This window comes from Lissotriton helveticus, chromosome 5_2 (genome assembly GCF_964261635.1).
Source record: "Lissotriton helveticus chromosome 5_2, aLisHel1.1, whole genome shotgun sequence".
NCBI lineage: Eukaryota > Metazoa > Chordata > Amphibia > Caudata > Salamandridae > Lissotriton > Lissotriton helveticus.
The window spans coordinates 12,491,040-12,518,335 of NC_136066.1; the positions used below are offsets into that span (position 1 = coordinate 12,491,040).

The 27,296-nt window shown below is 48.9% G+C and overlaps 2 non-coding genes across 2 annotated transcripts; both read left to right on the forward strand.

Annotated features, from left to right (window-relative positions):
- Positions 1-24,325: 24,325 nt before the first annotated feature.
- Positions 24,326-24,416, forward strand: TRNAR-UCU (transfer RNA arginine (anticodon UCU)). Its single transcript is given in 2 exon segments — positions 24,326-24,362; positions 24,381-24,416. It is a non-coding gene; the product is annotated as a tRNA-Arg (tRNA).
- A 459-nt stretch (positions 24,417-24,875) lies between these two features.
- Positions 24,876-24,948, forward strand: TRNAK-UUU (transfer RNA lysine (anticodon UUU)). Its single transcript has one exon. It is a non-coding gene; the product is annotated as a tRNA-Lys (tRNA).
- Positions 24,949-27,296: the final 2,348 nt, after the last annotated feature.

Consider the following 27,296-nt stretch of genomic DNA (forward strand, 5'->3'; position numbering starts at 1 on the left):
TCCCTGTAGTGCTTCCTGAGGGGCCCCCTCAGAGTTCAGTTGCCTACTTGCAACTATTCTATGACCCTGCTCTGACCCTCACAGCAGGCTCAGAGAATAGCTACAAGTAGGCCACAAAGGTCCTGTGAAAAGAAATTGCACTGCAACAGAAAGCAAATTACAGATAAGGAAGCAGGTGCCAGCCAGACTGGAAGTTTAAATTCAGTGACACATTAATCAACCCCAAACCAGAGAGTGGCAGTGATGTGCCAGAGGGTGGCATGGGTGTACCAGAGGGTGGCAGTGGTGAAACAGAGGGTGCTGTGAACCTGTGATGATGAACCAGACGTAGAAACAACATAGTCGCGGCCGTTGCGAGCCGACAAGTAAGTTCGCAATTGCGAACTGGTACACAACCCTCGCGAACTGGCAGAAATCCTTGCGAACACAAAAAAAAATCCGCAAATTCGCGAGAGTTCACGGATTTTGCGGATTGCGAATCCATAAATACGCAAGTTCGCGGATTGCCACTTCGCAAAATCCACCCATGCTTAGTTGTAGGATCAGACCGAGTGCTGAATTCATCTGAAGAGCCAGCTCTTGAGGTTGATGTGCGACGGGTGGTCCCACGGGGGCATCTGAAGCTCCGCCTCCAGGTGCCTACGGAAGAGCGTGACCTACGGATCCCCACCCAGGACACTCCACCTGCACTCCATGCACACAAAAGGCCATATTAGCACCAGTTATGTTACAACCAGTGAGACGGGTGTTCCCACTGGGTCATCTGAAGCTCCGCCTCCAGGTGCACACGGAAGAGCGACCTACGGATCCCCACCCAGGACACTCCAGCTGCACTCCATGCACACAAAAGTCAGATGAGCACCAGTTGTGTTACAACCAGTGAGCAGTAGCACCACGTCAAGGTTCTGACCATTGCTACTGACCATTCACACCATTCATACTGGGGCCTCCAACACACCCTCCCCCTCCCCCTGGGGACCTTTTTTTTTTCCTTGGACACCATGCCCCCACCCTCCACTACCTAAACACCCCCGTATAAATGGTGTAAATGGTCAGTAGCAATTGTCAGAACGTTGACGTGGTGCTACTGCTCACTGGTTGTAACACAACTGGTGCTAATCTGACTTTTGTATGCATGGAGTGCAGGTGGAGTGTCCTGGGTGGGGATTCGTTCGTCACGCTCTTCCGTAGGCACCTGGAGGCGAAGCTTCAGATTACCCCGTTGGACACCACCCGTCGCACTGGTTGAAGGATTCAGACCGAGTGCTGAATTCATCTGAAGAGCCAGCTCTTGAGGTTGATGTGCGACGGGTGGTCCCGCGGGGTCATCTGAAGCTCCGCCTCCCGGTGCCTACGGAAGAGCGTGACGAACGGATCTCCACCCAGTACACCCAAGCTGCACTCCATGCACACAAAAGGCCAGATTAGCACCAGTTATGTTACAACCAGTGCGACAGGTGGTCCCGCGGGGGCATCTGAAGCTCCGCCTCCAGGTACCTACGGAAGAGCGTGACCTACGGATCCCCACCCAGGACACTTCAGCTGCACTCCATGCACACAAAAGGCCAGATTAGGACCAATTGTGTCACAACCAGTGAGACGGGTGTTCCCACGGGTCATCTGAAGCTCCGCCTCCAGGTGCCTACGGAAGAGTGACCTACAGATCCCCACCCAGGACACTCCAGCTGCACTCCATGCACACAAAAGGCCAGATTAGGACCAATTGTGTCACAACCAGTGAGACGGGTGTTCCCACGGGTCATCTGAAGCTCCACCTCCAGGTGCCTACGGAAGAGCGTGACCTACCGATCCCCACCCAGGACACTTCACCTGCACTCCATGCACACAAAAGGCCAGATTAGCACCAGTTGTGTTACAACCAGTGAGATGGGTGTTCCCACGGGGTCATCTGAAGCTCCGCCTCCAGGTGCCTACGGAAGAGTGACCTACAGATCCCCACCCCGGACACTCCAGCTGCACTCCATGCACACAAAAGTCAGATTAGCACCAGCTGTGTTACAACCAGTGAGCAGTAGCACCACGTCAAGGTTCTGACCATTGCTACTGACCATTCACACCATTCATACTGGGGCCTCCAACACACCCTCCCCCTCCCCCTGGGAACCTTTTTTTTTTCCTTGGACACCATGCCCCCACCCCCCCACTACCTAAACACCCCCGTATAAATGGTGTAAATGGTCAGTAGCAATTGTCAGAACTTTGACGTGGTGCTACTGCTCACTTGTTGTAACACAACTGGTGCTAATCTGACTTTTGTGTGCATGGAGTGCAGCTGGGAGTGTCCTGGGTGGAGATCCGTTCGTCACGCTCTTCCGTAGGCACCTGGAGGCGGAGCTTCAGATGACCCAGTCGGACACCACCCGTCGCACTGGTTGTAGGATCAGACCAAGTGCTGAATTCATCTGAAGAGCCAGCTCTTGAGGTTGATGTGCGACGGGTGGTCCCGCGGGGTCATCTGAAGCTCCGCCTCCCGGTGCCTACGGAAGAGCGTGACGAACGGATCTCCACCCAGGACACTCCACCTGCACTCCATGCACACAAAAGGCCAGATTAGCCCCAGTTCTGTTACAACCAGTGAGACGGGTGTTCCCATAGGGTCATCTGAAGCTCCGCCTCCAGGTGCCTACGGAAGAGTGACCTACAGATCCACACCCAGTACACTCCAGCTGCACTCCATGCACACAAAAGTCAGATTAGCACCAGTTGTGTTACAACCAGTGAGCAGTAGCACCACGTCAAGGTTCTGACCATTGCTACTGACCATTCACACCATTCATACTGGGGCCTCCAACACACCCTCCCCCTCCCCCTGGGAACCTTTTTTTTTCCTTGGACACCATGCCCCCACCCCCCCACTACCTAAACACCCCCGTATAAATGGTGTAAATGGTCAGTAGCAATTGTCAGAACTTTGACGTGGTGCTACTGCTCACTTGTTGTAACACAACTGGTGCTAATCTGACTTTTGTATGCATGGAGTGCAGGTGGAGTGTCCTGGGTGGGGATCCGTTCGTCACGCTCTTCCGTAGGCACCTGGAGGCGGAGCTTCAGATGACCCCGTGGGACACCACCCGTCGCACTGGTTGTAGGATCAGACCGAGTGCTGAATTCATATGAAGAGCCAGCTCTTGAGGTTGATGTGCGACGGGTGGTCCCGCGGGGTCATCTGAAGCTCCGCCTCCAGGTGCCTACGGAAGAGCGTGACAAACGGATCTCCACCCAGGACACCCAAGCTGCACTCCATGCACACAAAAGGCCAGATTAGCACCAGTTATGTTACAACCAGTGAGCAGTAGCACCACGTCAAGGTTCTGACCATTGCTACTGACCATTCACACCATTCATACTGGGGCCTCCAACACTCCCTCCCCCTCCCCCTGGGGACCTTTTTTTTCCCTTGGACACCATGCCCCCACCCTCCACTACCTAAACACCCCCGTATAAATGGTGTAAATGGTCAGTAGCAATTGTCAGAACCTTGACGTGGTGCTACTGCTCACTGGTTGTAACACAACAGGTGCTAATCTGACTTTTGTATGCATGGAGTGCAGGTGGAGTGTCCTGGGTGGGGATTCGTTCGTCATGCTCTTCCGTAGGCACCTGGAGGCGGAGCTTCAGATTACCCCGTTGGACACCACCCGTCGCACTGGTTGAAGGATCAGACCGAGTGCTGAATTCATCTGAAGAGCCAGCTCTTGAGGTTGATGTGCGACGGGTGGTCCCGCGGGGTCATCTGAAGCTCCGCCTCCCGGTGCCTACGGAAGAGCGTGACGAACGGATCTCCACCCAGTACACCCAAGCTGCACTCCATGCACACAAAAGGCCAGATTAGCACCAGTTATGTTACAACCAGTGCGACAGGTGGTCCCTCGGGGTCATCTGAAGCTCCGCCTCCAGGTACCTACGGAAGAGTGACCTACAGATCCCCACCCAGGACACTTCACCTGCACTCCATGCACACAAAAGGCCAGATTAGCACCAGTTGTGTTACAACCAGTGAGATGGGTGTTCTCACTTGGTCATCTGAAGCTCCGCCTCTAGGTGCCCTCGGACGAGCGTGACCTACGGATCCCCACCCAGGACACTCCACCTGCACTCCATGCACACAAAAGTCAGATTAGCACCAGTTGTGTTACAACCAGTGAGCAGTAGCACCACGTCAAGGTTCTGACCATTGCTACTGGCCATTCACACCATTCATACGGGGGCCTACAGCACCCCCTCCCCCTGGGAACCTTTTATTTTTGGGACACCATGCCCCCACCCCCCACCCCATAAAGACCCTCATTCACACCATTCATAACCCAAGGACTCAGGCGTACGCTGGGGAGCCCCCTAGGGACCCCCCAACGTATCGCGGCAGATCCAGGACACAAGCTGGGGCCCTGAGAGGGTGCGACAATGCAGCGGGGGCCAAGGTGAGCCCCTACCTGGCCCCTCCCAGGGTGGAGGAGAATCGGCGGGGGGCCGGAGGGCGTACCCGCACTCAAACCCTGCACACACCGAAGCCCCCCCGCAGCCTGTTCCCTCACTGCCCACCACTGGATAGAATATAGTTAAATAAATGTATAAAGTGTAAAATACTCACCCTCACATGTCTCGATAGGTGGAGACATGTGGTGCAGCGGCCAGGGCAGCTGACTTCGGAGCACAGGGTTCACGGTTCGAACCCCGGCCCGGGCGGCAGCTAAGCTCAGCACCATGTGATTCTGAGCGATAGCTCACTTAATTTCCACGACTGCCCCAGCGCCTTGAGACCCGTAATCGTGAGTAGTTCACGCTTTACTAATAAAGATTTGGATTTAGAAATAAATCTGTATTTGTAGAGCTCGAACTACTCACCATTACAGGTCTCAAGGCACTGGGGCCGTCGTGGAAGTCAAGTGAGCTATTGCCCAGAGTCACACGGTGCTGAGCTGAGCTGCCGCCAGAGCCGGGGATCGAACCCTGAACCTTGTCCTACAGAGTCAGCTGCCCTGGCCGCTGCACCACACCTCTCACTGCCCCCTCTGGTTATATAGGCTTGCAGGAGTGACATCACAGAGGAAGGGGGGGGCAGGATATGCAAGCAAGGGGGAGTGACATCACAGACAAAGGGGGGGACAGTATTTGCAGGCCAGGGGGAGTGACATTGATGCAGCAAAGCTCCCTAACAACCATCAACCTCATCCCACCTAACTCAGGAGCAACTTATTCCAACTCATCGGTGGGGCCCAGAGCACCGCGAGTCACACATTCACACAGCCCCTGAATCAGTGAAAAAGAAGGCGAGCTGCTGGATAGCGGGGTACCTCATTCACCTAAATTCTATACATTATATACATTTCAGAAATCACTCAACTGTCATAAGGAAAACAAAACACCAAGGTACGCCGCTATTTGGTTGATGGACCAACTAGTAGAAGTCAGATGATGGCGACTAAGACCAGCTCAATCACAGTGTTCCTGTACATTTTTTAGCGTTTAATTTTGTCATGACTTTTATTCTAATAAAAATAGACTCGAGTTTATATTTTCAATAGTTTATCTACTTTTCATTTAGGAAGGAAATTAACATATTCTTTAGACAAGCACAATTCTAAGCATTAATTTAGTACATTTAAGAAGTAAAAATTAGAACAGCATATTACCAATCTCTCAATGGTCGATGACAGAACCGCATTGAACAGGTTCCCAAGCTGACTGTCTTTCTATTCTCCTCAATGTCTCCCTTCCGACATAAAATCTTGGCGATCAATCATTTTCTTCGCCCCATCACAGTTAAAGTCCAACATTTTTCAAAGAGTTCTTGCACCATAAAAATCGTTCAAACCGACAGCGTGTCGCGGTGCAAAATAAAATCCATGGAACCAACCCTTACCACCTTCACGCAAGCTCTTTAGACCCTTTTTACTAACTATCTAACTCAAATTTGAAACTTTTAGGGTCCGTATTCCTTTCTCATTGGTTCATTAGAGGGGGGGGGGGGGGGGGTGATGATCACCTCATGTCCTCCTTGTTTAAACCCGTTTTAAATGTTGCCCTGTCACTCCCAAGGCTTTCCCATGATTTAAGATTCACACTTTGTACTTGTCGTTCACTCCTTGTATCTTTTGTACGTAATAAAGTTTCATCGGCTTCCTTTCCCGGGCTTTTAAGTGCCGGCATCCTGTGGCACATCTCCCGTTCATAGGCCGAGCTGGCCTTGACATCTCTCGCTCCGAGCAGAGGCCGTTCACTCACACTTCTCATGTGCACTGCGCATGCGTGGCGGCCATCTTTCATTCTTTCACTTAAACAGCCATTTTCAGAATAGGCCGCGCAGGCCTCAATGGGAACTAATGCGAAAATAAACACAACAGAGATTAGATTTTAGAATTTTAACCCTTCTGTTTACCTCCCACTATTCTAATGTTCCCGGTTACATGTTACCTAGCAAAAGCAGACACATAAGCATCATTTTACTCACCATCTGCATTCTTTATTGCCACAAAAAGACTTCTAATATAAGCACAAATCCACACGTTCATTCAGTTAAATCTACAGTACTACAGCTCTATAATAGTATCACTTGTTTGATTTAATTAGTATATTTATTTCTGCAAAACAGCAATTAGTTTTCCCACGTGTTCTGTCGACTTTACGTGCATGTTGTTGATTAGTTTACATGCTTCACTCTATTAGTATTATTATGGGTATGGGAGACTAACTTTACAAGGGGTACACAAACATTTTTGTCTCTCCCCTGCTCCATCAACATCACAGACGAAGGGGGGGACAGGATATGCAGGCCAGGTGGAGTGACATCACAGAGGAAGGGGGTTAGGATGTACAGGCCAGTGGGAGTGACATCAGAGAGGAAGGGGGGTTAGGATGTACAGGCCAGGGGAAGTGACATCACAGCGGAAGGGGGGGACAGGAAATGCAGGGCTGGGGGAGTGACATCACAGCGGAAGGAGGGGGGGCAGGATGTACAGGGCTGGAGCCTTTCTTGGCTGCGTCCTTGGGTCTGGGGCCCTCAGTCCGGCCTGCTGTGTCTGTGAGTTGTTCTCGTCATCACCAAAAGTAAAAGACAAAACAATGACCGTTGATGTAAAACAGGAGAGAGACCCCTCTGGTGGCAGAATTTCAGAATGTGAAACCAGATAACCTGGAATCAATATTGTGTGATCCTAGGCAAACATTATATTTCACTGGGCCTCCTCTTTCTTTAGTATCACGCGAGGGCGCTTTTAAATACTTGCGTTCAGGTTGTGCGTTGTTCAAGTACTTCTGATGCTCAATGTAAGAGGCTACAACAGAGATCTTCAAACCTGGCTACACGGGGCCCCCCCTTGAGCAAAATGTTTCAGCGCCAGGCCCCCCCAAACCTCTGAAGAGGTAGATTGAGAAAAGGGTAAATGGGTGGATTTATAGTTTGTGAAACGTTTCAAACACAGGTGTTGGGGGGCAGCGTCCATGCTTGTCCAGACCCAGGCCTGTGCAGGTCACTCTGCCGCAGCTTGTTTGCCGCTGGGATGGTGGTTTTCTTACTTTACAACACTTATTTATTTGAGTTTTATATAGCGCTGGCTAGACCCGGAGGTATCAGAGCGCTTTACATAAGGATCCACAAAACAACATCAGTTACAAATTACATCAGTTACGAGAAAACATTTCAAGAGCGACGGAAGATGGAATAAATGGAGCTTAGAAGGGTAAAGGGGTGGGGTAAAGACGTACGATGGAAGAAAGATGGAGGTAGGATGGATGGAGAGACGAAGGAGAGTCTGCCCAAAGTCCGGCTGAGTAGGTGACGGCCGAGGGGGAAGTCCACAGCCCATCTCCTCTATAGCCATCAGGTAGCTTGTGAGAAGTTGGCCTGGTAGGGGATGTTTCCAATTCTGGAACCACCTACTACCTGACCAAACAATCCCCTTATGGTGTCTGGTTGTAAGTCAACCTTATTAGACAAGCTATCCTAGGGGTAGCATGGACTAAGCAGCCTAAAGGCTTAACTTAAGAGGTCGTGTTAAGCGAGCTGTTTTACCACATACAATCCTGTAATACCAAATGAAAGGACACCACACAAGTATATATTATAAAAATATATGTGTTTATTACTAAAAACAATCCCCAGTATTCTTTATGAATAAAGGGGCACAAGCGTTAAATCAAAAGCACTGTTTAAACATACAAGTTGCACAATTATGGATGAGGGCAGGGGGCCACTCGAACCATATACTAAACAAGTGGTATAAGAGAGGCCACTCGAACAGTGGTTAGGCCTAGGGCCTAGGGAATCGCTGGGAGCAGTCAGGACAAGCAATGCTGAAGTCGGGAATGGCCCTCGGGATTCGGGAGATGTGCGGAAAGCGCACGCATGCACCAATGTTAACCAATGGTGCGTAAAAGTCAAATAGTTAAAGTTTAAGGACACTTCCGCTGAACCTAGAGGAACAAAACTTAACACACAGACCCTAGAGGTGTGCACCAGTGTGGGAACACCGGCGGAGCAAAGTTACCTCACCCACAGGAAGTGGGTGCACAGGGTCGAAGTGGCGTCGGGTTTTGACACGCAGGCTCTTGGTGCTTGAAGCTGAAAGGGCTGCAGGCAGGGTGAAGACGAAGTGTCCGGTGGAGTCCAAGGGTGGACTCAAGTTGTAGAGTACCTGAAAGCAGAGGGGACAGAGTCTGGGTCACTCAGCAGTGACCAGGGTGGAACCAGGACGGAACCAGGCAATGTCGGGCGCAATCAGGTGGTCGTCGAGGCGCTTCTCTTCGCTGTCACGTGGGCTCTGGGGCATCTGCGACGTCCAGGAGCAGGTCACGATCTGTCCCACGCAGGCTCTCACCGTCGGTGCAGTCGGCTTCCGGTTTGGAGCAAACAAGCCTTGGTAAGAGCAATCCACGCGGGATTGGAAGATGGCGTCTCACTCGGACCAGGAAGGTCAGAGTCGGGGCTCCCTTTCAGGGGAGCTGGTGTGGATCTGGAGCAACCAGAATCACAAGTCTTCTTTTGTAGTTTGTCGGCACAGGGACCACAAGCCAGCTGGCAAGTGACCGGGCCAACGCGTTGAGCCAAATCGTGCCAAAGGGCCCCACGCAGCACTCGTCGAGTGTGGAGGGCTGAACTTCGGCTCAGGAGTAGCTCAGGGTGGGGGCTTCTCAAACCCCGGTGTACAGCTTCGAGGGTCACTCGTGGGCTGCACGGTCAGCGTCTCGTGGTCACTTCAAGATGGCGTGCCCCACGCTTCCGGTCGCCTCCACGGGTCTCAGCTTTGCAGGGACTGTGGATCGGGCTGTTAGAAGCTGGGCAGGCTTGATCTCGTCGATCTCAGTCGCTCGAGTTCCGGCGGGAACTGCGACTAAGTAGACGTCGAGGGCTGGATGGTGCCTGCTGCTGCAGGGTGGTCACTCCTTGACCACAAGGGAGATTCTTCGGGCTTCCACGTTGAGATGGAGGGCGAAGGGTCCAGAATATCGTTTCAAATGTTTCTTCCAGGAAATCTGATGTGCATTGGCACTGCTCCCACTCTTATTCGAATCTGGGGGGCGTGATTACCTGCTAGGTCCCCTCCTATGGGTGGGACCCAGGAAGTGGGTGGATACACCCCCTTCCTTTGATCCAGGCCGCCCTGGCACGAGGGCTGGAGTGCCCCAGAACCGGTTTGGCCGGATTATGCAAGGGGCAGCCTTGTGCGCCCCAGGCAGTGTCTGGTTTCTTTCAAACCTCCCTGCTACAATACACTATCTCCTGTCTGGAGGGCGGTGACACCCTCCTGTGACAGGAAACCCTTTGTCCAGGACCCCCTTGACTGGGTTTCGGTCAGCTCCAGGGGTCCAGACATTTGTCTGTGGCAGAGGCATCCATTTTGTGGATCTTAAGGCCTTTGGAGAAATCAACCGCATTAAAGTGAAGTAACATGTCTTACCCCTCTAGAGGGGTGGAATGCCATCCCCGTCGCCAGAACTGGCGAGGGGATGGTATTCCAAAGCGTATGACACCTTACACGACATGTTTTGATAAAGCCAAACCGAAGTTGCTAAATAACCGCGAGGATTATAAGGCACTTAATAGTATATGGTATGGCATTATCCTGAAACAGCTTAGGGATTTGTTCCCGACGGCTGCAGACAGGCTCAGCTCATGCTAGAGCTCCATCTCACATAAAAACCATGCACCCAGCCTCCAGGATTGGTGAGGCCTGTCTATAGGAGTGGCTCACAGGTTTACATGTGTCCAGATATAGGTTTAGACATAGGTATACTATATCTAAGCAAGGGGTGTGTACACCACCTTACCCCAGCTGAGTGATCAGCCAGTTGTGTCAAATTAAGAACCAGCCAGGGGTGGCAAAAGATATGCTGCAGCCCCTGGTAGGCCTTAGTGGCTCCTGTGCCCTGTGCACCTATAGTGCATTCTACAGGGGCTGACAAGGAGTCCATTTCCAATTGGTATGTGCCTATAGCACATGTGTCATTAATTTAGTGAGAGAACAGCAGGCTGGGGGTCTGATCAGCAGGCCCACAGCCTCAGTAGTCGAAAACCAGTGAAGCAAAAAGCAAAAATTTGGGGTGACCATAGGATAGCAGACCCTACTCTCCTACACAACCCCCCCCCAAACGCAGGGACATTAAACTAACCTTGACCAGATAAGTCTTCATGTTCTAAGTGGAAGTACCTGGAGAGACCATCTGCATTACCATGGTCAGTCCCTGGGCGGTGCTCCACTGTAAAGTCCATCCCCTGTAGGGAAATGGACCACCTGAGCAGTTTGGGATTTTCACCCTTCATCTGATTAAGCCATAAGAGGGGCTTATGGTCTGTTTGCACCAGGAAGTGAGTTCCAAACAAGTAGGACCTCAACTTCTTTAATGCCCAAACCACAGCAAAGGCCTCCCTCTCAATGGCTGACCAACGTTTTTCTCTTGGGGTTAGCCTCCTGCTAATGAAAGCAATTGGCTGGTCTTGACCATCTTGATTAAGTTGTGAGAGTACAGCTCCCACCCCCAACTCAGAAGCATCTGTCTGAACAATGAACTGTTTGGAGTAGTCAGGACTCTTTAGGATAGGTGCAGAGCACATGGCCTTCTTCAGGTCTTCAAATGCCTTCTGACAGCTAACTGTCCACTGAACCTTTTTTGGCATCTTCTTGGATGTCAAGTCATTTAATGGTGTCACTATAGACCCATAGTTTTTCACAAACTTTCTGTAATACCCAGTCAGGCCCAAGAAGGCTCTGACTTGTGTCTGGGTAACTGGAGGAGCCCAGTCCTGTATGGCCTGGATTTTGCTTTCCAGTGGCTGAACCTGGCCTCCACCTACTAGGTGGCCCAGGTATACAACCTTACTCTGCCCTATCTGGCACTTTGTGGCCTTGATAGTTAGGCCTGCCTTTTGCAGGGCCTCCAAAACTTTCTTCAGGTGGATCAGGTGATCCTCCCAGGTGGAGCTAAAGACAGCAATATCATCCAGATAAGCTGCACAAAAGTCATCCAACCCAGTAAGGACTTGGTTCACCAACCTTTGAAAAGTGGCAGGTGCATTCTTCAAACCAAAGGGCATTACCACAAACTGATAATGCCCACTAGGGGTAGAGAATGCTGTCTTGGCCTTTGACTCCTCAGCTAGTCTGATTTGCCAGTAGCCAGCTGTCAGATCAAATGTGCTCAGAAACTTGGCAGAAGCCAATCTGTCAATGAGCTCATCTGCTCTTGGAATGGGGTGAGCATCTGTCCTAGTGACAGCATTGAGACCCCTGTAATCCACGCAAAACCTCATTTCTCTCTTACCATCTTGGGTATGAGGTTTTGGCACCAGGACTACTGGGCTGGCCCATGGGCTCTCTGATGGCTCAATCACTCCAAGCTCCAACATCTTTTGCACCTCAGCCTTGATGCAATCCCTGACATGATCAGGTTGCCTGTAGATCTTATTCTTGACAGGCAGACTGTCACCAGTGTCCACAACATGGGTACACCAGTCAGTTTGGCTGGGTGTGAGTGAAAACATTTGCCTGTGAGCCTGCAAAACTTGTCTGCAGTCCCTCTGTTGCTGGTCAGTGAGGCTGCCTGCCAAGGCTACTCCATCAACTGAACCATCATCAGGGTTCTGGGAAAGCAGGTCTGGGAGAGGGTCACTCTCTTCCTCCTGTTCCCCATCTGTGGCCATGAGCAAGCTCATGTCCTCCCTGTCTACAAATGCTTTCAAGCGATTCACATGGATTACCCTGTGAGGGCTCCTGGGTGTTCCAAAGTCTACCAAGTAGGTGACTTCCCCTTTCTTCTCAATAATAGGATAGGGTCCACTCCATTTGTCTTGGAGTGCTGCTGGAGCCACTGGCTCCAGTACCCATACCTTCTGTCCTGGTTGGAACTCTACCAGTACAGCCTTTTGGTCATGCCAAGCTTTCTGCAATTCTTGGCTGGCCTCCAGGTTTTTGGATGCTCTTTCCATGTACTCAGCCATCCTGGAGCGGAGACCAAGTACATAGTCCACTATGTCTAGTTTGGGCTTTTTGAGAGGTAACTCCCATCCTTCCTTCACCAAACACAATGGACCTCTCACAGGGTGGCCAAACAAAAGTTCAAAAGGGCTGTAGCCAACCCCCTTCTGTGGGACCTCTCTGTAAGCAAAGAGCAGGCAGGGTAAAAGAATGTCCCATTTCCGCCTGAGCTTCTCTGGTAATCCTTTTATCATGCCTTTAAGGGTCTTGTTAAATCTCTCCACAAGCCCATTGCATTGTGGATGATATGGGGTGGTAAACTTATAGTTTACTCCACATTCCTTCCACATTGCTTTTAGATAGCTGGACATAAAATTTGTCCCTCTATCTGATAGTACCTCCTTAGGAAAGCCCACTCTTGAGAAAACTGCAATGAGGGCTTTTGCCACCACAGGGGCTGTGGTGGTCCTTAGGGGAATAGCCTCTGGGTACCTGGTGGCATGATCCACTACCACCAGTATGAATCTGTTCCCAGATGCTGTTTGGGGGTCCATTGGACCCACAATATCAATTCCAACTCTCTCAAAGGGGACCCCCACCACAGGTAGTGGTATTAGGGGGGCCTTTGTTGTGCCACCTGACTTACCACTGGCTTGGCAAGTGACACAGGAGCGACAAAACTCCTTGACATCCTCTGACATGTGAGGCCAGTGAAAGTGTGGAACAAGCCTGTCCCACGTCTTGTTCTGGCCTAAGTGTCCTGCAAGGGGAATATCATGGGCCAAGGTAAGGAGGAATCCCCTAAACTGCAGAGGTATCACCAACCTCCTGGTCATGCCAGGCTTGGGGGCTCTAGCCTCTGAGTAAAGGAGTCCCTCATCCCAATACACAGTATGGGTACCTTGGGCATCCCCAGCAGCCTCAGCAGCAGCCTGCTGTCTGAGGGGTTCAAGGGAAGGGCAATCTAATTGAGCCTGCCTCAGGTCTGCCCTTGAGGGTCCCCCTGTCCCCAGAAACTCAACCTGGTCAGGTTCAAGCTCCTCAGAGACAGTCTCCTCTTGGACTGCAGAATCAGTTTCCTCTGAAACCTGATCCTCAACCTGGGGCAAGGTGGAAGGCGAGGCCTTTCCTCTCTTGCTCCTTCTCTTGGGTTGTGGCTGGTCTATTGTCTCAAGATCCACCACTGGTTCAGGAAGGCACTTCTTAGCCTGAGCCCTTGTCATGGCAAGGACATGCTCTGAAATCCCTAGCATTTCTGCATGAGTCCTGTACTCCACTTCTGACCATGCTGAGCTTTCAAGGTCATTGCCTAACAGACAGTCTACTGGTAGGTCTGCACTCACCACAACTTTCTTTAGGCCATCAACCCCTCCCCAGGAGAAGTTCACAACTGCCACACTATGGGAGGTAGTGGAGTTGCTTGCATTGGTTACTAGGTAGCTCTCTCCTAGTACAATCTGTCCAGGGTCCACAAAGCCAGGGGTCACCATGGTGACACTAGCACATGTGTCCCTGTAAGCTTGAGCCAGTTTCTCATTTATTAAGGGAGTCTGCCTGTATTTGCCCAGGTTAGTGGGGCTTACTGCAGTGGGCAACTCAATGTCCACATCATACAGGAGAACTGCCTGTGTAGGGACTCTGACTAGGCCAGATCCTACTTCAATACCCAGGGTCAACCCAGCTACACCCTTGGACTGTGTTCCACCACTGCTTACTGTACTTGGGGTTGCAGTTGCTTTAGGAGCTGTAGTGGTGGGAACTGGATTTGCCTTGGTGCACTCACTGCCCCAGTGTGAAACTGATTTGCAGGTATTACACCAAGGTGTCTTTGGACCTTTGTTCTTCTTCTTCTTGTTACCATTTTGGGAACCACCCTCCTTACTATTAGTTTGGGGGCCTGAAGACTTCTGGTCTTTTTCTTTATCTTTCTGATTCTGATTACCACCCTTCTGGTCTGTTTTCTTCTGGTCACCACCTTGGTTCTGGGGTTTCTGCTTAATCCTTGTTCTGACCCATTTGTCTGCCTTCTTTCCCAATTCTTGGGGAGAGGTCAGATCAGAGTCAATAAGGTATTGATGCAACAGCTGGTTTGTACAGTTATTAAGGATCTGTTCTCTCATCATAAGATTGTACAATCCTGTATAGTCTGAAACTTTACTTCCCTGTAACCAACCCTCCAAAGCCTTAGTGGCACACTCCACAAAATCAGTCCAGTCTTGAGTCTGTGCTTTCTGGGTGTCTCTGAACAACAACCTGTATTGCTCAGTGGTTAGGCCATACCCTTCAATGAGAGCACTCTTCAAAACAGAGTAGTTTTTGGCATCCTCAGGTCTAACTGTGAGGAGCCTGTCCCTCCCTTTCTCAGAAAAGGAGTACCACAAAATTGCAGCCCACTGATTCTCAGGAACCTGCTGTACCATGCAGGCTCTCTCAAGAGCAGTCATCCATTTGTGGATGTCATCCCCTTCTTTAAAGGGGGGCACAATTTTGGTCAGGTTTCTATTATCATAGGCCCTGTCTTTTTCTCTTGGAAAATTGCTGCCACCAGTGACATCTAAGCCACTTAATTTCTGCTCTCTTGCCAAGGCAAGTTTAGCTTGAGCTAAGGTAAGCTTAGCTTGACTCAGGGCTACCTCCTCTCTCTCTATCTGGAGTCTGACAGCCCTCATTCTAGCCCTATGCTCAGCTTTCTGAGAAGCACTCATGCCTCTCTCTGATTCTCTGGAGGCACTAGAAAGATGAGAGTCCCCTGAGGGAGATCTCACTCTTCTGTTGCCTGGGAGAATCACATGTTGGGTTCTGGGGAGGTGCTGGCCCTCTCCATTCCCCAGTAGGTCCAAGTTGGCCTGGCTAAGCCTACCAACTGGAACCTGGCTACCCTGATCCTGTACTTCTAAGTCCCCAGCATCTGAGTCCTCATCCAAGTCATCATCATCCTCCTCTTCAAGGGGATCAACTGCAGGGGGGTTCCCTCCAGTTCCTGTATCTAGGGAAGCTGCTTTTGCCTTCTCTAAGTCATCCTGTTCTAGGATTTCTACCAGGATTAGGCAGGTGGGGCTTCTGCCCCTTTTTAACCCTCTTGCTTTGCACAAGGCAATCAAGTCTCTGCGGGTTAGTTTGTCATATCCAAAAGTTGCCTGGGTAGGGTCAACTGTCACAGGACTAGACCCTGAGGCCTTTCCTGTGTCAGACATGGTTACTAGTGAGGTGTAAGTGGTGCACTTACCTACACTAAGTGTTTTCCTACTGGACCTTGCTAGTGAGTTGTAGTCAGGGGTGTGCTACTCCCTTCAACCTACAACTACTAAGTTCAGTAGAACTTAATATGCTAAGCTTTTGATTTTATATGTACCTAGAGGTACTTGATGTGATCTTTCAATTTGATATAAAGATTGCAATGGTAAAACAACAGCAAGCTCAAATCCGCACCGCTGCTCACCAATGTGAGAAGTTGGCCTGGTAGGGGATGTTTCCAATTCTGGAACCACCTACTACCTGACCAAACAATCCCCTTATGGTGTCTGGTTGTAAGTCAACCTTATTAGACAAGCTATCCTAGGGGTAGCATGGACTAAGCAGCCTAAAGGCTTAACTTAAGAGGTCGTGTTAAGCGAGCTGTTTTACCACATACAATCCTGTAATACCAAATGAAAGGACACCACACAAGTATATATTATAAAAATATATGTGTTTATTACTAAAAACAATCCCCAGTATTCTTTATGAATAAAGGGGCACAAGCGTTAAATCAAAAGCACTGTTTAAACATACAAGTTGCACAATTATGGATGAGGGCAGGGGGCCACTCGAACCATATACTAAACAAGTGGTATAAGAGAGGCCACTCGAACAGTGGTTAGGCCTAGGGCCTAGGGAATCGCTGGGAGCAGTCAGGACAAGCAATGCTGAAGTCGGGAATGGCCCTCGGGATTCGGGAGATGTGCGGAAAGCGCACGCATGCACCAATGTTAACCAATGGTGCGTAAAAGTCAAATAGTTAAAGTTTAAGGACACTTCCGCTGAACCTAGAGGAACAAAACTTAACACACAGACCCTAGAGGTGTGCACCAGTGTGGGAACACCGGCGGAGCAAAGTTACCTCACCCACAGGAAGTGGGTGCACAGGGTCGAAGTGGCGTCGGGTTTTGACACGCAGGCTCTTGGTGCTTGAAGCTGAAAGGGCTGCAGGCAGGGTGAAGACGAAGTGTCCGGTGGAGTCCAAGGGTGGACTCAAGTTGTAGAGTACCTGAAAGCAGAGGGGACAGAGTCTGGGTCACTCAGCAGTGACCAGGGTGGAACCAGGACGGAACCAGGCAATGTCGGGCGCAATCAGGTGGTCGTCGAGGCGCTTCTCTTCGCTGTCACGTGGGCTCTGGGGCATCTGCGACGTCCAGGAGCAGGTCACGATCTGTCCCACGCAGGCTCTCACCGTCGGTGCAGTCGGCTTCCGGTTTGGAGCAAACAAGCCTTGGTAAGAGCAATCCACGCGGGATTGGAAGATGGCGTCTCACTCGGACCAGGAAGGTCAGAGTCGGGGCTCCCTTTCAGGGGAGCTGGTGTGGATCTGGAGCAACCAGAATCACGAGTCTTCTTTTGTAGTTTGTCGGCACAGGGACCACAAGCCAGCTGGCAAGTGACCGGGCCAACGCGTTGAGCCAAATCGTGCCAAAGGGCCCCACGCAGCACTCGTCGAGTGTGGAGGGCTGAACTTCGGCTCAGGAGTAGCTCAGGGTGGGGGCTTCTCAAACCCCGGTGTACAGCTTCGAGGGTCACTCGTGGGCTGCACGGTCAGCGTCTTGTGGTCATTTCAAGATGGCGTGCCCCACGCTTCCGGTCGCCTCCACGGGTCTCAGCTCTGCAGGGACTGTGGATCGGGCTGTTGGAAGGCAGGCAAGCTTGATCTCGTCGATCTCAGTCGCTCGAGTTCCGGCGGGAACTGCAACTAAATAGATGTCGAGGGCTGGATGGTGCCTGCTGCTACAGGGTGGTCACTCCTTGACCACAAGGGAGATTCTTCGGGCTTCCACGTTGAGATGGAGGTCCAAGGGTCCAGAGTTTCGTTTCTAATGTTTCTTCCAGGAAATCTGATGTGCATTGGCACTGCTCCCACTCTTATTCGAATCTGGGGGGCGTGATTACCTGCTAGGTCCCCCCCTATGGGTGGGACCCAGGAAGGGGGTGGATACACCCCTTTCCTTTGATCCAGGCCGCCCTGGCACGAGGGCTGGAGTGCCCCAGAACCGGTTTGGCCGGATTCTGCAAGGGGCAGCCTTGTGCGCCCCAGGCAGTGTCTGGTTTCTTTCAAACCTCCCTGCTACAATACACTATCTCCTGTCTGGAGGGCGGTGACACCCTCCTGTGACAGGAAACCCTTTGTCCAGGACCCCCTTGACTGGGTTTCGGTCAGCTCCAGGGGTCCAGACATTTGTCTGTGGCAGAGGCATCCATTTTGTGGATCTTAAGGCCTTTGGAGAAATCAACCGCATTAAAGTGAAGTAACATGTCTTACCCCTCTAGAGGGGTGGAATGCCATCCCCGTCGCCAGAACTGGCGAGGGGATGGTATTCCAAAGCGTATGACACCTTACACGACATGTTTTGATAAAGCCAAACCGAAGTTGCTAAATAACCGCGAGGATTATAAGGCACTTAATAGTATATGGTATGGCATTATCCTGAAACAGCTTAGGGATTTGTTCCCGACGGCTGCAGACAGGCTCAGCTCATGCTAGAGCTCCATCTCACATAAAAACCATGCACCCAGCCTCCAGGATTGGTGAGGCCTGTCTATAGGAGTGGCTCACAGGTTTACATGTGTCCAGATATAGGTTTAGACATAGGTATACTATATCTAAGCAAGGGGTGTGTACACCACCTTACCCCAGCTGAGTGATCAGCCAGTTGTGTCAAATTAAGAACCAGCCAGGGGTGGCAAAAGATATGCTGCAGCCCCTGGTAGGCCTTAGTGGCTCCTGTGCCCTGTGCACCTATAGTGCATTCTACAGGGGCTGACAAGGAGTCCATTTCCAATTGGTATGTGCCTATAGCACATGTGTCATTAATTTAGTGAGAGAACAGCAGGCTGGGGGTCTGATCAGCAGGCCCACAGCCTCAGTAGTCGAAAACCAGTGAAGCAAAAAGCAAAAATTTGGGGTGACCATAGGATAGCAGACCCTACTCTCCTACATAGCTCCACTGGGCATCAGCCAAAAAGCTAGGTCTCCACGGTCAGAGGTAGGTTCACAGATTCCGTATCCTGAAGGATAGGCCAGATGGGGGATGTGTTTGAGGTCTCATAGAAGTTTGTTTCTTTTCCAGAGGAACAGCACGACGTGGTGGGGAACCTAGTGGCAGCCATTTTGGGGTCAGGCAAGGGATTAGCAGGTAGTAATAGGTAGGGTTTAAAAACTTGCATTGCCAAAAGATCATGGTGGCCCACATGCCCCTCATTGCTGACCTGGCCTTGGGAAGCATTCATAAAAAACCAAACGTATGTAGCAACAGCTCAGCGAGTGAAACATGGACAAGCTCGAAATATGTAAATTAGAAGGGAGCCATCGCTATTTTAAGATCAGCAATTATGGAGAGGCAACCTCCACACTGGCGTACACAGCCACAAGCAACCTCAGTTATTTAACAAAAAATCAGCATTGGGCTGGAGATCAAGCAACACTGGGCACTTTTAAGGCGTTCTCAGGCGGCGTTGAACAGGTAGGTGGGCGCGTTATTCACTCTGCGAGCCCCGAGCCGGTCTGGCTGCATTCACAAAGACAGTGAATTTCTTGTCCCACTGATCTCCTATGTTAGTCTCGACAATCAAGCACAGCATTGCAGGGAGCGCCTCCGCCCAAGTCAGCTTAGTAGGGCATCAGCACGGCGGAAAGGGAAACATTTCACAGGTATTAATGAGCAGTTCTATCCTCGATAAAGAGGGGAATGCAGTCTCTGCTCCCCCATTTTGCTGCTGCACTCACATCCATTTTTGTATCGGTAGCGGCGCCGCAGTAGTCCCTTTCACGGTATTTCACTACCCAGAACAGGCAGCCCATCATCCACGCTTCCTCCGCTCACGGCTACAACGCATCCAGAACGCCTCGGCACGACTGATCCTCGACGTCCCCCGACGCAGCCACATCACACCCCACCTGAGAGGCCTGCATTGGCTCCCCGTCGACAAGAGGATTACCTTCAAACTCCTCAGCCACGCTTCCTCGGCTGCACCTCCATATGCCGTCAGAACCTTAAAGCGGTTAGGATGCCAACCCCCGCAGCCGCTTTCGTCACTCCTTACGGATGACCAAAGCTCCGTGTTTCAATCTAAGATATGCCCCCGGGAGACAGGAGGCAACAGATAGAGCGCGCCAATACCGCACAGTTACACAGAGACGGTGGGGCCCTCCTCCGTACTCAGTGCGTGCAAAGCCCCTTGTTCGTACCTCCGTCCTCCAGTATTAAAACTGTCCGCTTGTCCATAGCCCCGAAGTATTTCCCGGGCTGGTTTCCGGCTGCTCCATCTCTTGCAGAGTTTCCCTCATTAGTTTGGGTCAGCTGCTGAGGGACGGAGTTCGCAGCACTTGAGTGTATTTGACCAGCACTTGTCTGGCCCCGGCCAGTGAGTGTCGCATCTTGGCATCAAAGTCTGTCCGAAAACAAGGTCAAGCGGCGATTGCAACTAGTAGTATTTTCTTTAAAATGGAAACAGCAGTTTTGGAAGCCTTTCCATATCTAAAACAATCTTCGTTGTTTAAGCATTAGACCTCGGGCTCGGTTCATTTATGAATCCACAGATCAAGAAGAGGATATCGGAGAGAGGGGTTCGATGAAATTTGGTTTGGTGCAAAACGCACAGGGCTTCATCTAGGGCCACATTTACAAAGAAGTGATGCGGCACGCTGCTGCAAGCCATTTGGCTGAACGCGCTGCGTTACTGTTAAAAAGATACCAGGCAGGTAGCTGGATAACTTCTTCTTTATTTACGACCTCCACAGTGCCACCAGAACAGCTTACAAAGGCACTTCATGACATCGCGCTCTTCACGCAGAATGTCCTCACTGTTAACATTCTAAAGCAGCCTCCAGGGACAAGGAACATTCCAACAAGGAAGGAAAGGGAGGGGTGAGGGAAGATACCAAGTGCTGCATAACAATATATATATAATTATGTACATAGATGCCTATAGTAACCATTGTAATGCACAGTTAAGAACAGGAAATTATAACAGTTACTTCCAAAGCAAAGGGATGCGTTTACAACAATTTAACATATCCCTGATCTCTTCCCTGCGCTGGCGCACAATTGGCTGCCATGTGCCAACGCTGACACCCTTGCATCATGGTGCAAGAATCCTTACATTTATTTATTTATTGAAATTTTGCACATATCAGCTCACAGCAGACATATTAGACAATGAGCATAATATTGTCTTTTCACAGACTGTTACATGCAGTACAGCCATATCAAATCAACTGTAATGTAATATTCCAGTACCATAGAATCGAAATACAAAAAACCAGTAACAGTCAGCGGACCACCTCAGGGATATATAACCCTTGTCGCATATAGAAAGAAGAGCTTAGGGTATTGCTTAAGAAAACCCATGGAGACCGCCAGGATACAGGTCACGTCATTATGTAGGCATCAGATAGTAATAGGTATTACGCAAGTCGCACACTAAATTGCACGGGGAATCATGCATCGCGACCATTGTCTGCAGGATATTTCAAAAGATATGATTGGAGCCGGCCCCAAATGTGTCGGGGACGTGAAGTGGTCGGGAGGAGTTCAGAGTATATGTTTGTTTGTTCTTGCCAGAGATTGTTATTGTTATTGTTATTTTTGATTTGTAGCGCGCTCAATCACCTACAGGCCTCTAAGCGCTCGGGAATCGATGGTAAACAACAACTTTGACAGTACAGAGGGCATCCACTGGCCTACGTGGCTCACAGGACTCTCCTGAACAACAGCGTTTTCAGCCCCTTTCTGAAACGTAGGAGGTTTCCTTCCTTTCGTAGTGGCTCAGGTAGTGTGTTCCATAAATGCGGAACCAGCACCGAAAAGGCTCTACCGCCCTTGGTGGCAAGTTTGTACCGAGGGCAGACTAATAGCTGAGAGTCTGAGGACCTAAGAGCTCTCTTTGGGCTATACATTACCAGGCGATCTTTGATGTAAGCAGGTGCCATGCCATAGATGGCTTTATGGGCGATGCACAGATTTTTAAATTCCACTCGCTCCTTAATAGGGAGCCAGTGGAGGCTTTGTAGCAGGGGGGATGCTTTAGTGTGTCTTGGCTGTCTGAAGATAAGACGAGCGGCATCATTCATCACCACCTGTAGCCTATTTATCAAGGTTTTTGGTAGGCCAAGGTAGAGGGCATTTCCATAGTCTATGCGTGAAATCACAGTAGCTGCGACGATGGAACGTAGCATAGATTGGGAAATGATAGGCACTAATTTCCGTAGCTGTCGGATGATATTAGTACAGCTGCCCACCACTGAAGAGATTTGGCTGACCATAGAGAGGTCACAATCCAGTTTGATCCCCAGGCTCTTCACGTTCAAACTTGGTTTTGGGGCTGGACCTAACTCTGCGGGCCAGTAGAGGTCACACCATGGTGAGGTGGTAGATGAAATAACCAAGACCTCAGTCTTGTCTGGATTGATTTTTAGGAGGATTCATGTCCCCAATCCATTCCTTAAATTTGGGAGCCCTACCCCGACCCCATCTGCAGGCCACACGTCGCCGGTGCAGTAGCGGACTAAATGAAACAAACTTATTTGCTTGGTATATCCAAGTAACGCCAGGAGATGAGACGGTGGAATTGTCGTGGATGTCATCAGGCCCAGTGCTGCAAACACCCGCTGCCAGGAATTATGAACCTGGTAACAATCCCAAGCCAGATGTAGGAAATCCGCCCCATCTGCCTTGCACCTGTCACACCTATTTGTGTCTCACAGCCCAAATCTGTGTAGCCTAATCGGGGTGTAATAAGTGCGCTGCAGAAATTTATAATGTATGATGCGTAACCGGCTGCTGGAGGAGGCCAATTCCGTCTGTTTACAGCAGAATACCCATTGTTGATCTGTGAGATCCTGCCCGAGTTCAGTCGATCATTTATCCCGAGCAGCGCATGGGGATATTCAGTGTCAGTGTATAGGTTATGATCGAGTGTAGAGACTAGGTGAGAGGCAGTACTTGCCAGTAGCGTGTGGTTCAAGCGGGGGACCACTGGGGGTTCCTGAGGGTATGCGGGGGTACAGGCTTTAATCCCTTGGCACATTCAAACATACAGGAAGGTTTCCATTGCGGAGGGTGGGGGGTCCAAACATAGTTGTTGGAGCGTGCAAAATTTTCCATTCGAGTAGAGATCACCCCAACATTGTATATGGCGCTGAAGTTTAACTCTTTTAAAAACGCCTTCTTGCAATAGGGACAGTTTCGGATGATCGGTGAGCGGGAGCAGCGGGGAGTACAGCATGGGAACTTGTAGATGGTGAGAAATGCGATTCCATGCCTTAGTTGTGAATTCAACAGAGGGCGGGCAGACCGCACAGGGTATGGTGTGGCCAGCAGAACCCCATCCAGAGGGATCCGGTCCGCAAGCCAATGCTCGGTCGCAACATGAGCCGTATATGCAGGAGGGCGGAACCAGTAGTGGGCAGAATGTGTCTGGCCACACACATAGTACATTTCAAAGTTGGGGACATCAAAGCCACCTTGAGAGTACAGCCGTGCAAGTGTGTCCCATTGAACACGCGGTTGCCTGTCACCCCACACGAGTCTGGATCATTTCCCGAGTCTGGATCATTTCCGTTCTAGTCACGTAGCATAGCATATAAATGAACAATATTCTCAGATGCTTTGAAAAAGCAATTTTACATGCTTAACAGCATATAACCAACTCACACAAATGAACTTTCACAATGAAAATATCAGGTAATGAGAGAGCTGATGATTTTGGGGGCCCCCCTAACCTAGGGGGAGCACCAAGCAGATGCCTTGAACACAAAGAGCATAAACAAAAAGCACATTTTGTTGAACTTCAGTGGTGATCCCATCATTTTAGGACCACCCCAAGCACAGTTATTGGCAAAAAACAATCCCAACCAAAGGCCCTGCAAAGCATTATGGGACAAGATTAGCAGTGGCAGTGAATATTATAGTATCCAATATCAAAATAATTCTACAAAGAGCTGAAGTTCCACTGGTCGTCCCTAGATGTCCCACACGAGTCAAATGTAAAGCATTGAAATTATTCTTACATCAAGTTGCAGTTCCACTGGTCGTCCCTAGATGTCCCTCACGAGTGAAATGCAAAACCACTGAAACCCTTTCATCAAGCATTTGCATTTGACTCGTGAGGGACATCTAGGGACGACCAGTGGAACTGCAGCTCTTTGTAGAATTCTTTTGATATTGTATACTATATAATATTCACTGCCCACTGCTAATCTCATCCCATAATGCTTTGCAGGGCCTTTGGTTGGGAATGTTTTTATGCCAATAACTGTGTTTGGGTTTGTCCTAAGAGGATGGGACCACAACTAAATTGTTCAATAAAATGTGCTTTTTTGTTTTCAAGGCATCTGTTTGGTACACGTGTACTACGCAAAGTTTAAAGCATACTACGTGAAGCTATGTGTAGTGCTGCTATGCAAACTACGCCCAGGCTTAGTGAAATACACATCTGTCTCATATATCATGTGCCATTTGACTAAACTTAAGTCGTACGTAGATTTACCAATGGTATCATTCAATTTGAGACGGTGAATATCATTTCCCCAATTCAATATTCAAAATATAGCCATGGTTATAGTATCAAATGAACTTTATAAAGCTGATCAACAGATAATAGCTCATTATTTCATTTCAGAATATCTCTGCACCTCATTGAAGTGGATTGGCTCTGTGGCGCAATGGATAGCGCATTGGACTTCTAGGTGAATGTATAAAAGATATTCAAAGGTTGTGGGTTCGAATCCCACCAGAGTCAGTTTTATCCCTGTTTATTTCATAACTGTTTAAAAGAGTAATAAACAATGCATGCATGCTTCTGCTTCACCAAAATAATCCGCCAAAAAGGCCAGTGAAAGGAAGTCTATTTTAAATAGATACTATTCAAATTGCGCAATCCATGCAGAAGAGGAAATTGGCAGCTTTACTTATGAAAATGTAATTTACTCAGAAGTAAGATTTTGAGCCCTTCCTTAATTTTACAATGTCAATAAAAACATAAGAATTCTAAGTCAGCAAAAAAAATGAGATAGTAGCAATTTCAGGACTTACAATAAGGTTAAATTTACTGAAGAGATTTCAAATGCTTGAAGTATCAAATCATTATTATATTCTGCGTATTTAATACTTAATACCGGCAACCATCTCAAAAAAACGTAATGATAGTTGGGACACTTCCAAATTTTGATAAGGTCATTTTGAGGCCTGGTGTCTCAGAGCCTGGATAGCTCAGTCGGTAGAGCATCAGACTTTTAATCTGAGGGCCCAGGGTTCAAGTCCCTGTTCAGGCGTCTTGGTTAAAGAAAAGGTACATCAATTGCATACTCTTTTCAGGATCCAATGAATGGCGAGTCCTATTACAGATGTTTCAAAAGAGTCTTAATCGAGTCATTACATACCCATCTGTCGTCTACTTTCTTTGACAAGGGTTAAGAAGACTTACCCAAACTGTATCATGTAATTTGACATGTTGATTATCTTTTACCCAATTCAATGTTCAAAATGTAAGGTAGTGTCCGATTAACTTGATAAAGTTGGTCAACAGCTGATAGGACATCTTTTTATTTGTGAATCTCTGATCACCTTGTTGAATCAGGTCGGATCTCTGGTGCAATGGATAGCGGCTTGGAGTCCTAGACGAATGTAGCAAAAGCATTCAAAGGCTTTGCGTTCGAACACCAGCTGGGTCAATATTATCCCTCCTCTATTTTATAACTAATTGACACAGTAACAAGCAATGCCTGCTTCTGCATCACCAGAAACGTTTACCAAAATGGCAGTGAAAGAAAGTCTACTTAAACAGAGACTGTTTGCTTTGAAAACATTGCATAATCTATGCCCAAGAGGAAATTCCCAATGATACTGCTGAAAATGTAATTTAGTAGTCAGTAATAGTATTTGGCCCTTTATTAATTTCACAATGTCATTTTAGACACATGGGGGCAGATTTATGAAGGCCTTGCGCCGCCGGTGCGTCACTTTTTCCCATGTTAAAAGTGACGCACCGGCGGCGCAAGGCCTTCATAAATCTGCCCCATGATTTCTAAGTCAGCCGAAAATGAGATAATACAAATTTCAGGATTTAAAATGGGTTACGTGTGCTGCTGAAATTTAAAATGCTTAAAATATAAAAATTCATCATTAAACTCTACAAATTTGATTGCTAATATATGTAACGATATTAATACACAAAGTGTAGGTCAGTGTAAGCATGCAAAGTTTGTACTAATTCCAAATCTGTGCTTAATCGCGAAGCAACTAAATGAACAATAGCCTCAGGTGCTTTAAAAAAGCAATTTGACATGCTTAACAGCATATAACAAAAATGAACTCTTACAATGAAAATGTTAGGCATTGAGAGAGCTGATGATTTTGGGGTTTCCCCTAACCTAGGGGGAGTGCCAAGCAGATACCTTGAACACAAAGAGCATAAAAAAAGCACATTTTGTTGAACTTCAGTGGTGATCCCATCATTTTAGGACCACCCCAAGCTGTTATTGGCAAAAACAATCCCAACCAAAGGCCCTGCAAAGCATTATGGGACGAGATTAGCAGTGGGCAGTGAATATTATAGTATCCAATATCAAAATAATTCTACAAAGAGCTGCAGTTCCATTGGTCGTCCCTAGATGTCCCTTACGAGTCAAATGCAAAGCATTGAAATTATTCTTACATCAAGCTGCAGTTCCACAAGTCGTTCCTAGATGTCCCTCATGAGTCAAATGCAAAACCATTGAAACCCTTTCATCAAGCATTTGCATTTGACTCGTGAGGGACATCTAGGGACGACCAGTGGAACTGCAGCTCTTTGTAGAATTCTTTTGATATTGTATACTATATAATATTCACTGCTCACTACTAATCTCATCCCATAATGCTTTGCAGGGCCTTTGGTTGGAAATGTTTTTTTGCCAATAACTGTGTTTGGGTTTGTCCTAAGAGGATGGGACCACCACTAAATCGTTCAATAAGGTGTGCTTTTTTGTTTTCAAGGCATCTGTTTGGTACTCCCCTAGGTTAGGGAGGATCTCAAAATCATCACATCTCCCACTGCTTGACAATTTGTCAGTTTCACCATTGTAAAAGTACTATATGCTCTTTAGCATATAAAGATAGAATAGCTTATTTTATCATATCTGGTCCTGTACAGGAAGTTTTTTGCATTTAGTTTGCAATTTTAGCACAGTACAGACAGTGAAGCTACGTTTTGGAAGGATCACCATTTTAATAAGGGGCAGTGTGACCCGCCATATTGAGAGGAAATGTTATACAGCTCATCACATGGTTCAGAGTTTGCCCGTGTTGGACTTGGCCCTTCCCCCCAAAATGTTTCGCTTTGCACCCCCCTACTTTAGGATGTCTCCCCCATGGTAATAAAGCTGTATAGGCCATGTGAGGTATGAGATGCCCTGTGTAATGTTAAATGCAATGCAATGGTGTGCGGTTATCAATCCCCCATTATATAAATGTACCCTGATGGAATGCCATGTTCAAAATGGATGCCATGGCTGGGCGTTATGCCACCTGACTGCAGGAGGTTAGCGGTCTAGATGTTAGGTACACAGCCACCCCAGCATTTGGAGGGAAAGCCTGGCCCCCAGGGTACTCTACTCCTCCCCCTGAGCCAGTTTAAACCAGT